This window comes from Scyliorhinus torazame, chromosome 24 (genome assembly GCF_047496885.1).
Source record: "Scyliorhinus torazame isolate Kashiwa2021f chromosome 24, sScyTor2.1, whole genome shotgun sequence".
Classification (NCBI taxonomy): Eukaryota; Metazoa; Chordata; class Chondrichthyes; order Carcharhiniformes; family Scyliorhinidae; genus Scyliorhinus; species Scyliorhinus torazame.
The window spans coordinates 49,921,700-49,939,820 of record NC_092730.1 but is presented as its reverse complement, the minus strand read 5'-3'; the positions used below and the strand labels follow the sequence as shown (position 1 = coordinate 49,939,820).

At 46.1% G+C, this 18,121-nt stretch overlaps 1 non-coding gene across 1 annotated transcript; it reads right to left on the bottom strand.

Moving 5' to 3' along the window:
- Positions 1-3,954: 3,954 nt before the first annotated feature.
- trnas-gcu (transfer RNA serine (anticodon GCU)) lies at positions 3,955-4,036 on the bottom strand. Its single transcript has one exon. It is a non-coding gene; the product is annotated as a tRNA-Ser (tRNA).
- Positions 4,037-18,121: the final 14,085 nt, after the last annotated feature.

Here is an 18,121-nt window from a genome sequence, read left to right as displayed (position 1 = left end):
CAGAAATCCTATCCTTTCCATGACTTTGCCTACCACCGAAGTAAGACTAACTGGCCTGTAATTCCCAGGGTTATCCTTAGTCCCTTTTTTGAACAGTGGCACGACATTCGCCACTCTCCAATCCCCTGGTACCACCCCTGTTGACAGTGAGGACGAAAAGATCATTGCCAACGGCTCTGCAATTTCATCTCTTGCTTCCCATAGAATCCTTGGACATATCCCGTCAGGCCCGGAGGACTTGTCTATCCACAAGTTTTTCAAAATGCCCAACACATCTTCCTTCCTAACAAGTATTTCCTCGAGCTTACCAGTCTGTTTCACACTGTCCTCTCCAACAATATCGCCCCTCTCATTTGTAAATACAGAAGAAAAGTACTCGTTCAAGATCTCTCCTATCTCTTCAGATTCAATACACAACCTCCCGCTACTGTCCTTGATCGGACCTACCCTAGCTCTAGTCATTCTCATATTCCTCACATACGTGTAAAAGGCCTTGGGGTTTTCCTTGATCCTACCCGCCAAAGATTGTTCATGCCCTCTCTTTGCTCTCCTCATCCCTTTCTTCAGTTCCCTCCTGACTACCTTGTATCCCTCCAACGCCCTGTCTCAACCTTGTTTCCTCAGCCTTACATAAGTCTCCTTTTTCCTCTTAACAAGACATTCAACCTCTCTTGTCAACCATGGTTCCCTCAATCGACCATCTCTTCCCTGCCTGACAGGGACATACATATCAAGGACACGTAGTACCTGTTCCTTGAACAAGTTCCACATTTCACTTGTGTCCTTCCCTGACAGCCTATGTTCCCAACTTATGCACTTGAATTCTTGTTTGACAACATCGTATTTACCCTTCCCCCAATTGTAAAACTTGCCCTGTTGCACGCACCTATCCCTCCCCATTACTAAAGTGAAAGTCACAGAATTGTGGTCATTATCTCCAAAATGCTCCCCCACTAACCAATCTCTCACTTGCTCTGGTTCATTACCAAGTACGAAATCCAATATTGCCCCTCCTCTGGTCGGACAATCTACATATTGTGTTAGAAAAGCTTCCTGGACACACTGCACAAACACCACCCCATCCAAACCGTTTGACCTAAAGAGTTTGCACATAATGTTTGGGAAGTTGAAGTCACCCATGACTACTACCCTGTGACTTCTGCACCTTTCCAAAATCTGTTTCCCAATCTGTTCCTCCACATCTCTGCTACTATTGGGGGGCCTATAGAAAACTCCTAACAAGGTGACTGCTCCTTTCCTATTTCTGACTTCAACCCATGCTACCTCAGTAGGCTGATACTCCTCGAACTGCCTTTCTGCAGCTGTTATACTATCTCTAATTAAAAATGCCACCCCCACCCCCACCTCTTTTACAACCCTCCCTAATCTTATTGAAACATCTATAACCAGGGACCTCCAACAACCATTTACGCCCCTCTTCTATCCAAGTTTCTGTGATGGCCACCACATCGTAGTCCCTAGTACCGATCCATGCCATAAGTTCACCCACCTTATTCCTGATGCTTCTTGCGTTGAAGTATACACACTTCAACCCATCTCCGTGCCTGCAAGTACTCTCCTTTGTCAGTGTTCCCTTCCCCACTGCCTCATTACACGCTTTGGCGTCCTGAATATCGGCTACCTTAGTTGCTGGACTACAAATCCGGTTGTCATTCCCCTGCCAAATTAGTTTAAACCCTCCCGAAGAGTACTAGAAAATCTCCCTCCCAGGATATTAGTGCCCCTCTGGTTCAGATGCAACCCGTCCTGCTTGTACCGGTCCCACCTTCCCCAGAATGCGCTCCAATTATCCAAATACCTGAAGCCCTCCCTCCTACACCATTCCTGCAGCCACGTGTTCAGCTGCACCCTCTCCCTGTTCCTAGCCTCGCTATCACGTGGCACCGGTAACAAACCAGAGATGACAACTCTGTCTGTCCTGGCTTTTAACTTCCACCCTAACTCCCTAAACTCATTTATTGCCTCCACACCCCTTTTCCTACCTATGTCGTTGGTATCAATGTGCACCAGGACTTCTGGCTGCTCCCCCTCCCCCTTCAGGATCCTGAAGACACGATCCGAGACATCCCTGGCCCTGGTACCCGGGAGGCAACATACCTTCCGGGAGTCTCGCTCGCGACCACAGAATCTCCTATCTATTCCCCTAACCATTGAATGTCCTACAACTATTGCTTTTCTATTCTCCCCTTCCCTTCTGAGCCCCAGAGCCAGACTCAGTGCCAGAGACTTGGCCGCTAGGGCCTACCCCCGGTTGGTCATCCCCGCCAACAGCGTCCAAAACGGTATACTTGTTTTGAAGGGGAACGGCCACGAGGGATCCCTGCACTGTCTGCCTTTTTTTTCTTTCCCCTGAACATAACCCAGCTATTCTTGTCCTGTACATTGGGTGTGGTTACCTCCATGTAACTCTTCTCTATCACCCCCTCTGCCTCTCGGATGATCCGAAGTTCATCCAGCTTCAGCTCCAGTTCCCTAACACGGTCTTTGAGGAGCTGGAGTTGGGTGCACTTCCCGCAGGTATAGTCAGCAGGGACACCGGTGGTATCTCTCACCACCCACATCCTACAGGAGGAGCATGCAACTGGCCTAGCCTCCATCCCCTCTTACCTTACAGAATATAGCTGCCCTGTGGACCAACTGGATCTCCGCCCTCCGACTCCCAGTCAGCTGCACTCTCTGTAAACTCCTGGCTCTCTTCTAACTCTTTGTGGAAATGTAGGAAAGAAAATGAAAGGAGCACCTTACTCCCTCCTCACCTAACTCCCTCAGTCACCAAACTCTCACTCTAGCACTCAAATGCACCAAATTCAGCACTCACTCAGTCACCAAACTCTCACTATAGCACTCAGATGCACCAAATTCAGCACTCAGTGCAAACAAAGTCTGCACTGTAGGGGATCACTTTTTGATTCTGTGGAATTCGCTACCCCAGAGTGCGGTGGATGCAGGTACAGTGAATAAATTTAAGGAGGAGGTAGAGAGATTTTTGTTGGTATTGAGTGGAAGGGTTATGGAGAACGGATGGAGTTGAGGCCAATATGGGATCAGCCAAGATCTCATGGATGGTGTTAGGCTCAGGAGGCTAAATTGCCTTCTCCCGCTCCTAGATGATGTGTTATAGTAAGGACGTATTCTAACTGAGATCAATCGCCCTCTTCATCTGTAACATTGTAGGCAACAGATGAGGAACACATCAACCGTGATAGAATGGCGGGGCAGACTCAATGGGTCTAATGGCTTAATTCTGCTCCTATATTTTATGAACTTATCTTTTGCGCGACTTCGTGAGTTTCAAACTGAGGGGAAGGAACATTTTCCACTACGAATTTATGCGCAATTAGGGCAGGGAGTGAAAAGTAACTTTCTCAGCTTTTTATTATTTGGTTTCACCATGGACAGTGTTCGACTATTCACCGCCCGCCAAGCCCTGAAACAAAAGCTAAAACTCACAGCCTTTTTTCTATATCCTCATGAAGTGGACGAAACAGAGATACAACAGACACGTTACAGACAAGAATGGGATTTGATTCCACGTGTGCAGAGTACAATGGATTATTGTGCCTCACCTTAACCACGTGGTACAACCCCTTTACTTCATGTAACTTTAATATCTGATCTTGTCACAGATAAGTAGCCGAAGCACCCCACCAATGTACAATCAGGAGGACGTTCATCCACGAGAGGTGGCAGAAGGTAATAATGGGAGAAGTGAACCCGGTAACCTCGACTGCACAGTGGGTAGCCGAAGAAGAATTGGTGGCAATGTGGGGTTAAGCCCCAAACACGTCTGCCTCCGTTCGTGCTTCCATTCGTCCCTCCTCTAACCCAACTCGATGCAAGTGGCCTGACAACTTGGAATAGTTTGTCACATCAGTGATTGCAGATCCATCGTGTAAAATGAATCTCACTTCCGAGAAACAACGGGCGAAAAATCGACGAGGATGGGATTCGAACCCACGTGTGCAGAACACAATGGATTAGCAGTCCATCGCCTTAACCACTCGGCCACCTCGTCGCACAAATTTTTGTGTCAATACGTCTTAATTCGTTTTGCACCCATGAACTGATGGAAATTATTTGCCTCTTTCTCTTCAACCAGGTGTTCAACAGGTGGAAATGGAGCGGTGGTGGTATAGTGGTGAGCATCACTGCTTTTGAGACCGTTGACTCCGGTTCGATTCCCGGCCATCGCAGTAATAGTTGAATTGGATGTTTTTGCGCGACATCCTGAGTTTCAAACTGAGGAAGACTGGTCAACTGTTTCTCATTCAGAATTTATACGGATTATCTAAGTGAGGTGTTTAAGATGCGAAAAAGTGTAGATATTGTAGGCGAGGTGTTGATGTTACCTGTTGTGGGTCAGTCTAAAACGAGAGGTCATCATCTTAGAATATGAGGCTGCAAATTTACAAAAGATTTAAAGAAAAACTACTTCTCCCAAAGGGTTTTAATTCTGTGGAATTCACTTCCTGAGAGTGTGGTGGATGCAGGGACAGTGAGAAAGTTAAGGAGGACTTAGAGAGACTTTTATTGGTAATGAGTTGAAGGGTTCTGGAGAACGGGCAGGACGGTGGCGTTGAGGCCATTATGTTTGATCAGGCAAGATCACATGGAAGGTTTTACGCCCAAGAGGCTAAATTGCATATCCCAGCTCCAATGTTATGTGTTCTCGGGAGGAGGTGTTCTGGCTGATATCTCAATCGATCTCTTGTTCCGTAACATTTCAGGTAGCAGATGATGAACATTTCAGTCATGATCGAATGGCGGGAGACTTGATGGGTCGAATGGCGTAATACTGCTCACATATCTGATGAATTTATCGTTTGCGCGGCTTCATGACTTTCTAACTGAGGGAAAGAAATAGTTTCCAACTCAGAATTTGTGCGCAATTATGGGGGGAAGTGAATTAAGTAACTTTCTCGTCATTTTCTAAAGTGGTTTCAATATGGAAAGTGTTCGATTATTCACAACCCCAAGTCCCAAACACTAAAAATCACAGCATTTTTCCGTCACCCTCATGACGTGGATCAAACAGAGACACAACAGACACGTTGCAGACGAGGATTGGATTCGAACTCAAGTGCGCAGAGCACAAAGGTTTCTTGTGCATCCCCTTAACCACGTGGTACAACTCCTTACTTCATGGAACTTTAATATCTGACCTTCTCACAGGCAAGTGACCGAAGCAACCCTCCAGTGCACAAACAGGAGGATGTTCATCCAGGAGAGGTAGCAGAAGGTAATTTTGGGAGAAGTCAACCCGGTATCCTCGACTGTACTGTGGGTAGCCGAAGAAGAACTGGTGTCAAATAGCGGTTAAGCCCCAAACCCGTTTGCCTTCGTTCCTCCGTCCTCTAACCCAACTCGATGCAATCTGGCCTGACAACTTGGAATAGGTTGTCACATCAGTGATTGCAGATCTATCTCGGAAAAATTAGGCCCACGTCCGAGAAAAGTGGATTTAAAATCAACGAGGATAGAATTCGAACACACGTATGTAGAGCACAATGGATTAGCAGTCCATAGCCTTAACCACTCGGCAACCTCGTCCCACAACTGCACATGTCAACAGGTTTTAATTCGTTTTGCATCCATGAACTGATGGAATGTATCTGCTTCCTTCTATTCACCTGGTGTTCAAAATTGGAAATGCAGCGATGGTGGGAGAGTGGTGAGCAAAGTTTTCTTCCAAGCAGTTATCCCAGTTCGATTCCCGGTCATCGATCTAATAGTTGAATCGGATGTTATTGTGCTACATCGTGAGTTTCAAACTGAGGAAGACTGGTCCACAGTTTCTCACTTAGAATGTGTGCGTCATTATCTAATTGAGATGTTCAAGGTACCAAAAGGTATGGAAAAAGTTGACGTGGAGCTGTTGCTTCCTCTTGTGGGGCATTCTAAAACGAGAGGTCATGCTCTTAGAATAACAGATTGCAATTTTAATAAAGAATTGAGGAAAAACTACTTATCCCAAAGGGTTTATGATTCCGTGGAATTCGGTACCCCAGATTGCGTTGGATGGAGGGAGAGTGAGTAAGTTTAAGGAGGAGGTAGAGAGATTTTATTGGTAAGGAGTTCAAGGGATACGGAGAACGGGAAGACGGTGGAGTTGAGGCCAGGATGGGATCAGCCAACATCACATTGAAGGTGTTAGGCTCAGGAGGTTAAATTGCCTACTCCCGCTGCGAGGTCATGCGTTCTGGGGAGAAGGTGTTCCTGCTGATAACGCAATCGACCTCTTCGTCTGTAACATTGTAGGTCGCAGATGGGGAATATATCAGCCATGATAGAATGGCGGGCAGACTCGATGGGTCTAATGGCTGAAGTCTGCTTCTTTATTTTATGAACTTACTTTTTGCGCGACTTTGTGAGTTTCAAACTGAGAGGACGGAACTGTTTCTCACTCAGAATTTATACGCAATTAGGGCAGGGAGTGAAATAAGTAGCTTTCTCACCTTTTTATAATGTGGTTTCAACATGGACAGTGTTCGCCGAATTCACCACCCGCCAAGCCCGTGAACCAAAGCAAAACAATCACAGCATTTGTACTTCATGCTCATGAATTGGACCAAACAGAGACACAACAGACACATTACAGACGAGGATGGGATTTGAATCCACGTGTGCAGAGTACAATGGATTATTGTGCGTCTCCTTAACCACATGATACAACTCATTTACTTCAATGGAATTTTAATATGCGATCTTATTACAGGCAAGTAGCCAAAGAACCCCTCCAGTCTACAAACAGGAGGAGGTTCATCCTGGAGAGGTGGCTGAGGAGAATTATGGGAGACGTCATCCCGGTAACCTCAACTGTACTGTGGGTAGCCGAAGAACATAGAACATAGAACATACAAAATACAGCACAGAACAGGCCCTTCGGCCCACGATGTTGTGCCGAACCTTTGTCCTAGATTAATCATAGATTATCATTGAATTTACAGTGCAGAAGGAGGCCATTCGGCCCTTTGAGTCTGCACCAGCTCTTGGAAAGAGCACCCTACCCAAACTCAACACCTCCACCCAACACCAAGGGCAATTTGGACATTAAGGGCAATTTATCATTGGCCAATTCACCTAACCCGCACATCTTTGGACTGTGGGAGGAAACCGGAGCACCCGGAGGAAACCCACGCAGACACGGGGAGGACGTGCAGACTCCGCACAGACAATGACCCAAGCTGGAATCGAACCTGGGACCATGGATCTGTGAAGCAATTGTGCTATCCACAATGCTACCGTGCTGCCCTTAAGAACAAATAAATCTACACTATATCATTTTCCCGTAATCCATGTACCTATCCAACAGCTGCTTGAAGGTCCCTAATGTTTCCGACTCAACTACTTCCACAGGCAGTGCATTCCATGCCCCCACTACTCTCTGGGTAAAGAACCTACCTCTGATATCCCTCCTATATCTTCCACCTTTCACCTTACATTTATGTCCCCTTGTAATGGTGTGTTCCACCTGGGGAAAAAGTCTCTGACTGTCTACTCTATCTATTCCCCTGATCATCTTATAAACCTCTATCAAGTCGCCCCTCATACTTCTCCGCTCTAATGAGAAAAGGCCTAGCACCCTGAACCTTTTCTCGTAAGACCTACTCTCCATTCCAGGCAACATCCTGGTAAATCTTCTTTGCACCTTTTCCAGAGCTTCCACATCCTTCCTAAAATGAGGCGACCAGAACTGTACACAGTACTCCAAATGTGGCCTTACCAAAGTTTTGTACAGCTGCATCATTACCTCATGGCTCTTAAATTCAATCCCTCTGTTAATGAACGCGAGCACACCATAGGCCTTCTTCACATCTCTCTCCACTTGAGTGGCAACTTTCAAAGATGTATGAACATAGACCCCAAGGTCTCTCTGCTCCTCCACAATGCCAAGAACTCTACCGTTAACCCTGTATTCCGCATTCATATTTGTCCTTCCAAAATGGACAACCTCACACTTTTCAGGGTTAAACTCCATCTGCCACTTCTCAGCCCAGCTCTGCATCCTATCTATGTCTCTTTGCAGCCGACAACAGCCCTACTTACTATCCACAACTCCACCAATCTTCGTATCGTCTGCAAATTTACTGACCCACCCTTCAACTCCCTCATCCAAGTCATTAATGAAAATCACAAACAGCAGAGGACCCAGAACTGATCCCTGCGGTACACCACTGGTAACTGGGATCCAGGCCGAATATTTGCCATCCACCACCACTCTCTGACTTCTATCGGTTAGCCAGTTCGTTATCCAACTGGCCAAATTTCCCACTATCCCATGCCTCCTTACTTTGTGCAGAAGCCTACCATGGGGAACTTTATCAAATGCCTTACTAAAATCCATGTACACTACATCCACTGCTTTACCTTCATCCACATGCTTGGTCACCTCCTCAAAGAATTCAATAAGATTTGTAAGGCAAGACCTACCCCTCACAAATCCGTGCTGACTATCCCTAATCAAGCAGTGTCTTTCCAGAAGCTCAGAAATCCTATCCTTCAGTACCCTTTCCATTACTTTGCCTACCACCGAAGTAAGACTAACTGGCCTGTAATTCCCAGGGTTATCCCTAGTTCCTTTTTTGAACAGGGGCACGACATTCGCCACTCTCCAACCCCCTGGTACCACCCCTGTTGACAGTGAGGACGAAAAGATAATTGCCAACGGCTCTGCAATTTCATCTCTTGCTTCCCATAGAATCCTTGGATATATCCCGTCAGGCCCGGGGGACTTGTCTATCCTCAAGTTTTTCAAAATGCCCAACACATCTTCCTTCCTAACAAGTATTTCCTCGAGCTTACCAATCTGTTTCACACTGTCCTCTCCAACAATATCGCCCCTCTCATTTGTAAATACAGAAGAAAAGTACTCATTCAAGACCTCTCCTATCTCTTCAGACTCAATACACAATCTCCCGCTACTGTCCTTGATCGGACCTACCCACGCTCTAGTCATTCTCATATTTCTCACATATGTGTAAAAGGCCTTGGGGTTTTCCTTGATCCTACCCGCCAAAGATTGTTCATGCCCTCTCTTAGCTCTCCTAATCCCTTTCTTCAGTTCCCTCCTGGCTATCTTGTATCCCTCCAATGCCCTGTCTGAATCTTGTTTCCTCAGCCTTACATAAGTCACCTTTTTCCTCTTAACAAGACATTCAACCTCTCTTGTCAACCATGGTTCCCTCACTCGACCATATCTTCCCTGCCTGACAGGGACATACATATCAAGGACACGTAGCACCTGTTCCTTGAACAAGTTCCACATTTCACTTGTGTCCTTCCCTGACAGCCTATGTTCCCAACTTATGCACTTCAATTCTTGTCTGACAACATCGTATTTACCCTTCCCCCAATTGTAAACCTTGCCCTGTTGCACGTACCTATCCCTCTCCATTACTAAAGTGAAAGTCACAGAATTGTGGTCACTATCTCCAAAATGCTCCCCCACTAACAAATCTATCACTGGCCCTGGTTCATTACCCAGTACTAAATCCAATATTGCCCCTCCTCTGGTTGGACAATCTACATACTGTGTTAGAAAAGCTTCCTGGACACACTGCACAAACACCACCCCATCCAAACTATTTGATCTACAGAGTTTCCACTCAATATTTGGGAAGTTAAAGTCGCCCATGACTACTACCCTATGACTTCTGCACCTTTCCAAAATCTGTTTCCCAATCTGTTCCTCCACATCTCTGCTACTATTGGGGGGCCTATAGAAAACTTCTAACAAGGTGACTGCTCCTTTCCTATTTCTGACTTCAACCCATACTACCTCAATAGGGTGATACTCCTCAAACTGCCTTTCTGCAGCTGTTATACTATCTCTAATTAATAATGCCACCCCCCCCCCCCACCTCTTTTACCACCCTCCCTAATCTTATTGAAACATCTATAACCAGGGACCTCCAACAACCATTTCTGCCCCTCTTCTATCCAAGTTTCCGTGATGGCCACCACATCGTAGTCCCAAGTACCGATCCATGCCTTAAGTTCACCCACCTTATTACTGATGCTTCTTGCGTTGAAGTATACACACTTCAACCCATTTCCGTGCCTGCAAATACTCTCCTTTGTCAGTGTTTCCTTCCCCACTGCCTCATTACAAGCTTTGGCGTCCTGAATATCGGCTACCTTAGTTGCTGGACTACAAATCCGGTTCCCATTCCCCTGCCAAATTAGTTTAAACCCTCCCGAAGAGTACTAGCAAACCTCCCTCCCAGGATATTGGTGCCCCTCTGATTCAGATGCAACCCGTCCTGCTTGTACAGGTCCCACCTTCCCCAGAATGCGCTCCAATTATCCAAATACCTGAAGCCCTCCCTCCTACACCATTCCTGCAGCCACGTGTTCAACTGCACTCTCTCCCTATTCCTAGCCTCGCTATCACGTGGCACCGGCAACAAACCAGAGATGACAACTCTGTGTGTCCTGGCTTTCAAGTTCCAGCCTAACTCCCTAAACTTGTTTATTACCTCCACACCCCTTTTCCTACCTATGTCGTTGGTACCAATGTGCACCACGACTTCTGGCTGCTCCCCCTCCCCCTTAAGGATCCTGAAGACACGATCCCAGTCATCCCTGGCCCTGGCACCCGGGAGGCAACATACCTTCCGGGAGTCTCGCTCGCGACCACAGAATCTCCTATCTATTCCCCTAACCATTGAATCTCCTACAACTATTGCTTTTCTATTCTCCCCCCTTCCCTTCTGAGCCCCAGAGCCAGACTCAGTGCCAGAGACCTGGCCGCTAGGGCCTTCCCCCGGTAGGTCATCCCCCCCAACAGCATCCAAAACGGTATACTTGTTTTGCAGGGGAACGGCCACGAGGGATCCCTGCACTGTCTGCCTGTTTGTTTTTTTCCCCCTGACTGTAACCCAGCTATTCTTGTCCTGTACCTTGGGTGTGGTTACCTCCCTGTAACTCTTCTCAATCACCCCCTCTGCCTCCCGGATGATCCGAAGTTCATCCAGCTTCAGCTCCAGTTCCCGAACACGGTCTTTGAGGAGCTGAAGTTGGGTGCACTTCCCGCAGGTAATGTCAGTGGGGACACCGGTGGTATCCCTCACCACCCACATCCTACAGGAGGAGCATGTAACTGGCCTAGCCTCCATCCCCTCTTACCTTACAGAATATAGCTGCTGTGTGGACTAACTAGATCTCCGCCCTCCGACTCTGCTCCCAGTCAGCTAAACTCCTGGCTCTCTTCGCACTCTTTGCTGAAATGTCGGAAGCAAAATAAAAGGAGCACCTTACTCCCTCCCCACCTAACTCCCTCGGTCACCAAACTCTCACTATCGCACTCAAAAAGCACCAAATTCAGCACTCAGTGCAAACTGAGTGCAAGAACTGATGTCACGGTGCGGTTCCATTGACGACGTATCCAGAGGCACATATAGTGACGAAGACTGACAGGTTCAGAATGTCTCTTACACTCTCACACATTACCTGAGAGTGACAGGAATCCCCCATTTACAAACGGGACCAGAGAAGGGCAGAGAGAATGCACCTCACTCCCACATACAACATGTTGACGGATTCAACACAACCAAAATATAAGAAAAGATCATCACCACATATTATCTTCTTCGAAATCCCGCCGTCCCAACTTTAATATAATAAAAACAATTTTTATCAGTTGTGTCTCACTCTAATCTGTGAACCTCTCTCTACCACAGTGTGTTGACATCTACAGGCCACCACACAGAACCGCAACAGAGCGGGGGAGATTCACATGAACTGTCGGTGATAGAATGTGATCGGGTGGACGGAGAGGTGTTAGAAGTATGTAAAATTTAAACAATCTATATTCATGCATTTCCCAATGGAATTGGTGGAATTTGGAAGAGTTTATCTTGAGGATCAATTGAGCAGAGACTTTAAAGCATTTTATCTGTGGTTCCCTCTGTGTGAGCTATGCAACATTGTACTGTATCATGCTGTCTCCTTCATTCCTGGGACGAGACTGCAAGAAGGATTCTGAAAGGTATTTGCTGCAAAGCAAACAGGAACGTGCGTGATGATTACTTTTGCTGTGAGGTAGAATGTAAATAGCAGAGAATAGCCTCGATTCCTCGACCTCGGGCTAATGGCCCAGCACGCTTCGGCTGCGGCACGCTGCTCCTTAAACCAGGAGCTACAACATTACTGCCTGGCTGTAGCCACACAACTATTCATTTCCGCATTTGTCCTTTCAACAAGAACACACGTTTGGGCACACTGATTCTGGTCAGCATAGTTCAGATAATTTACTTTCGTGCTGAACGGTTGTTCTGTGAAGGGGATGTGATTTATTCTGTGACGTTGTTCTGATGAGAAAGTGGGGAATGACTTGAATCACCTTCATGGAAGGAAGTTCGGGACGGCAGTTTCACCTCTCTGGGAACATTGATCACGCTCTTACTGATTTCTTCAAGCTTTGCTTCAAGTCCGACCCCAGAGAAGACAACTACGAGCAAAGTGGCGCAGCGGACGTGTGCTGGACCCCTAACCCACAGGTCGATGGATCTAAACCATCCTCTGCTATTTAAATTCTCACTCACACGAAACGGAAACAAGTTGCTATATGTCAGCAGCACATCTGCCTTTTTCTTTATTAGTATCAAAGTTTTGCTTTCAGTCTGATCCGCTCTTTGGCACCGGTTATTCAGCTACCCACAGTACAGTCGAGGAGACTAAGTTGAGTTCTCCCAGAACATTCTTCTGGCTCCTCTAGTGGATGAACGTTCACCTGATTGGACAGTGGAGGGGTTCTTCGGCTACTTGTCCGTGAAATCAGCACCGGAAGCAGCTGTGGAGAGAGATTGCAGTCGCCAGAATGCAAATCTCCATTTGTACACTTCACGTCGCTCAGATCTTAGACTCTCAATAGCTTCGTGTGAGGAAGAGGTCGAGCGGCAATTCGGTTTTTGTTGATTGGAGCAAACTGTTCAATGCAGCAATGAGAAGCTCCTTAACCCCCAGCGGGGTGGATAAGGATGGCACTCAGATACAGGACTCTGGCTCGGGATTAAAAGTAGGGAAAGCATCTATTGTTTGAAATGAAATGATGATGAAGATAGAATTTATGTCGATTTGCGAAAGGATCTTAGTTTGGACGACAGCCGAGTGGTCAAAGTTGCTGCGTTTAGATCGAAGCCTCTACTAGAGGCGTGGGTTCGACTCCCACTCCTGATATTGATTTTTTCTCCAGGAGGTTAAATTTCTCCAGCAATATTTTCAACATCAGGAAGATCCAATACCTCCCTTTCAGTGGAAAAGCGTTGGTCTCAGGACATGAGATTCTTGTTTAAATACGCACAGCAAGACCACACAGGCAAAAGCGCAGTTAATGCCTCGATAATCTGCTTCAGTGACTCTGGTTGAGGAATTAATATTGAGCACAGGACTCCGGGTAAAATTCATCTTATCTTCTTGTAAATAGTCTGGCTGGTCGGAGTGATTACATCCGTCTGAGAGGGGAAGTTGGAAACTCGGTTTCTATTGTTATTTACTGCTGGATAAAACTTTATTTCCTTATTGGCCCCCTGTGATGTATTACTGGATATCGTTATTTCTCTATATTGCCCCTCTGTTGGGTACTATTGGATAACGTTTCCAGTCCAGCTTTGACAAATGGTCACCTGGACTCGAAGCGTTTGCTCTTTCCTCTCCCGACAGATGCTGTCAGATCTGCTGAGATTTTAAGGCATTTTCTCTGTGGTTCCCTATGTGTGAGCTTTACAATGTTGTACTGCGTCATGCTGTCTCCTTCATTCTTGGGACTAATGTCGGGATGAGACTGCAAGAATGTTTCTGATAGGCATTTGCTGCAAAGCAAACAGGAACGTGTGTTATGTTTTCTTTTTGTGTCAGGGAGAATGTAAATAGCAGAGAACTACCTCGATTCCTCGACCTCGGGCTAATGGCCCAGCACGCTTCCGCTGCGGCAGTCTGCTCCTTAAACCAGGAGCTACGATTTTACTGCCCTGCGGTAGCCACACAAGTATTCACTTCCTCATTTTTTTTCTTTCAACTAGAACACACGTTTGAGCACAGTAATTCTGGTCAGCAAATTTCAGATAATTTACTTGCGTTCTGAATGTTGTTCTGTGAAGGTGATGTGATTTCTTGTGTGACGTTGTACTGATGATAAAGTGGGGAGTGACTGGAATCACCTTCATAGAATGAAGTTCGGGGCGGCAGTTTCACCTCTCTGGGAACATTGATCACGCTGTTAGAGATTTCTTCAAACTTTGCCTCAAGTCCGACCCCGGACAGGGTCAACCACGAGCAGCGTGGAGCAGCGGCCCATAAACCAGAGGTCGATGGATCGAAACCATTCCCTGCTATATATATTCTCAATCACACCAAACGAAAACAAGTCGCTATTTGTCAGCAGCACATCTACCTTTTTCTTTATTAGTATCAACGTTTTGCTTACAGTCTGATCCGCTCTTTGACACCTGTTCTTCAGCTACCCACAGTATAGTCGAGGTGACAAAGTTGACTTCTCCCAGAACACTCTTCTGGCGCCTCTCCTGGATGAACGTTCTCCTGTTTGGAAAAAGGAGGGATTCTTCGGCTACTTGTCTGTGAAAGCAGCACCGGGAGCAGCTGTGGAGAGAGAATGCAGTCGTCAGGATGCAACTCTCCAATTGGATACTTCACGTCGCTCAGATCTTAGGCTTTCAATATCTTCGAGTGAGGAACAGGTAGAGCGGGAATTCGTTCCTGGTTGATTGGAGCAAACTGATCAATGCAGCAATGAGGAGCTCCTTAACCATCAGCGGCCTGGACAAGGATGACACTCAGATACAGGACTCTGGCTGGTGTTCAAAAGTAGGATAAGCATATCTTGTTTGAAATGGAATGACGATGAAGATAGAATTTGAGACGATTTGTGCACGGATCTTAGTTTCGGCGACAACGCATCAGGGTGACTGAACGGACAAAGGTTCAGGCCGCAGTCTCTTCTGGAAGCGTGGCTGCGAATCCCACTCCTGATATTGACCTTTCCCCCACGAGGTTAATTTTCTCCAGCGAGATTTTCAACCTCACGAATGTCCAATACCTTCCTTTCAATGGAAAAGCGTTGGTCTCAGGACATGAGATTCCCGCTTAAATACGCACAGCAAGACAACACAGGCAAAAGCGCAGTTAATGACTCGATAATCTGCTTCAGTGACTTTGGTTGAGGAATTAATATTGATCCCAGGACTCCGGGTAAAATTCGTCTTCTCTTGTAAATTGTCCGGCAGGTTCGATTGTTCACATCCGCCCGAGAGGGGAAGATGGGAACTTGGTTTCTATTGTGATTTGTTGCTCGATAAAGCTTTATTTCCTTATATGCCCCCTGTGAGTTATTAATGGATATCGTTATATATCTATATTGCCCCTTTGTGGGGTACTACTGGATATCGTATCCGGTCCAGCTTTGACAAAGTGTCATCTGGACTCGAAACGTTAACTATTTTCTCTCCCTACAGATCTGGTCAGTCTTGCTGAGACTTTAAAGCATTTTCTCTGTGGGTCCCTCTGTGTGAGCTTTACAATGTTGTAATGTGTCATGCTGTCTGCTTTATCCTGGGTTTAATGTCGGGATGAGACTGCAAGAAAGTTTCTGATAGGTATTTGCTGCAAAGTATACAAGAACGTGCGTTATTTTTACTTTTTGTGTCAGGGAGGATGTAAATAGCAGAGAATAGCCTCGATTCCTCGATCTCGGGCTAATGACCCAACACGCATCCGCTGCGGCACTCTGCTTCTTAAACCAGGAGCTACAACATTACTGCCCTGCGGAAGCCACACAACTATTCACTTCCTCATTTTTTCTTTCAACAAGAACACACGTTTGAGCACACTGATTCTGGTCGGCATAGTTCAGATAATTTACTTTCGTGCTGAATGGTTATTCTGTGAAGGGGATGTGATTTCTTCTGTGACGTTGTTCTGATGGGAACGTGGGGAGTGACTGGAATCACCTTCATAGAAGGAAGTTCGGGGCGGCAGTTTCACCTCTCCGGGAACATTGATCACTCTGTTACTGATTTCTTCAAGCTTTGCCTGTATTTATAGAACGAATACACAAACAATGAAGCGGGAGAATGTATTAAATCAGAGATTGGATATTCTTGTAACCAATATGGCTGTAATGGGAATCCTTCATTTTCCGATAGATCGGGGTGAGCTGGGTCGCTCAGTCAAAATCAGATATCTGGGGATTTAAATGTGATTACTACAGTGATAATATTTAACCATGTTAATGTTATTTTGCTCCAATTGAAACGTGTCACGAATACCTCGTTACCTTGTTGCACAACTTGCTTTCAGCCAGGAGATGGCAGCAGTGCGCAATAGTTTGCGTCTCCTGATTGTGTCCACAGATCTCGATAGGAATGGAGCTGCTGCTTCCCGGGGAGCTGCCAAGCAAGAGGCACAGATATTGACCAACTGCACCCGCTCCAAATAGATTCCCCAAATTACTGAACAAAACAAAAACAAGCACAAATCATATTTTAAGAAACTATGACAGTGACTCTGAAAACAATACACCAACACCTCTGAAAGAATCGATTTGCTGTAACTAATTAAAGATGAGCCGTTTCAATATCAGCAGTAATTCCTTACCAGTTCTCAGACAGGCACCGACTAGTTAGAAGTTTGCTTCACTTTTCAAGGTCTGGCTCAATAAAATCAATCACAGGCCCATGATCTGCTTTCCTCCTGTTCTCAGACACATCCACTTTGTACAAGGGCGCACTAACTGGTTTTCAGAGTAAGAGTCAGACTGCAGTCACTTCGTTCTCTCTCGATCCCTTTATCCCAGAACCACCTCACAACCAGGAATGGAACTTCTCACAGAGCCAAGAATGGAATAGTTTGTCGATTCTTCCACTGATTCAGGACCGCCCATCGCCAGGATGTATTCGTCCAAAAGAGTTGGGATGAAATAGGGCTGAGTTTCACTGTATCCAATCAGTCCCCGGAGAAGCACAAAAACAGTGAGTGAGGGAGAGAGAAAGAAACAAAGAAACAGATAGAGAGATAAAATATGTTCCATTTCTAACACGATCTTTTTACCCCAAAAAACATTCAGCTGAATGAAACCGAACCACGTTTCCATTCGCTGCCGTTGCTGCTTCTCCTTCCAAACGTTGCAGGAAACGTTATTATTTATTGATTGTTGTTTTGAGTGCGAGCTTCTTTATATTTCGTTCAGTTTCCAAAACAAATGCTGAACATCTGACTGACTCAAACCGTTCATTTACAAACATTCCAATTCATTCTCGAGTCAGTGGCTTGCGCGGGGAGTTTAGCAAACACTTCGAAACACAGTCGCTGCGAGCAGAGTTCGAACCAGCGTGGAGAAGCCCCACGGGATTTCAAGTCTAACGCCTTAACCACTCAGCCATCGCAGCTCTGTCTAGTGTGCCATTCATTAGTAATTTGGTCGATAGAATACATTCTAAAACCAGCCTGGAATCACTCCAGGAAGTTATTGCATTCAAACGATCAACGGGGCCCCGGTGTTTATGTGAGGAGGGGTTGAATCTTCGTGGAAAATGACCATTGGATTTGGAGAGAGGCCTTGAGAGACTCGAAAACCTCAGCTCCCTAAACGCACAATTCCACCGATTAAATAGATTGTGGAACAACATCAGTTACATTGGAAATATATTAGAAATTCAAATGGAACAGGACCACACTTTACAGTCTGGAAGAAAATTTAAATGATGAAATCTAGAAATTACAGCACAGAAGGAGACCTGTGCAGGCCGAACGGTCACCTGATGACGCAACTAAAATGGTCACGTGTCGGGATTTCGGCAGTTCCCCGGATCGCGGTCAGAGCACAAGCCAGGAGGTGCTGCTCAATTATTAAGTCAGTTATTTTTTATTACATGTCATTGGTCGTCAGTCATTGAGAGACCAGCATTCCTACATGGTATCAGGAGTGGGCAGAACGTCTTCACCGTATCAACATGCTTGTATCACAGAATCGTAGAATATACAGCTCAGAAGTAGGCCATTCGGCCCAACAAGTCAGCACTGACCTTCCGAATGAGCACCGCAGCAACTCTCTTCAAGAAGAGGTTTAATAGACAATGCACCAGCA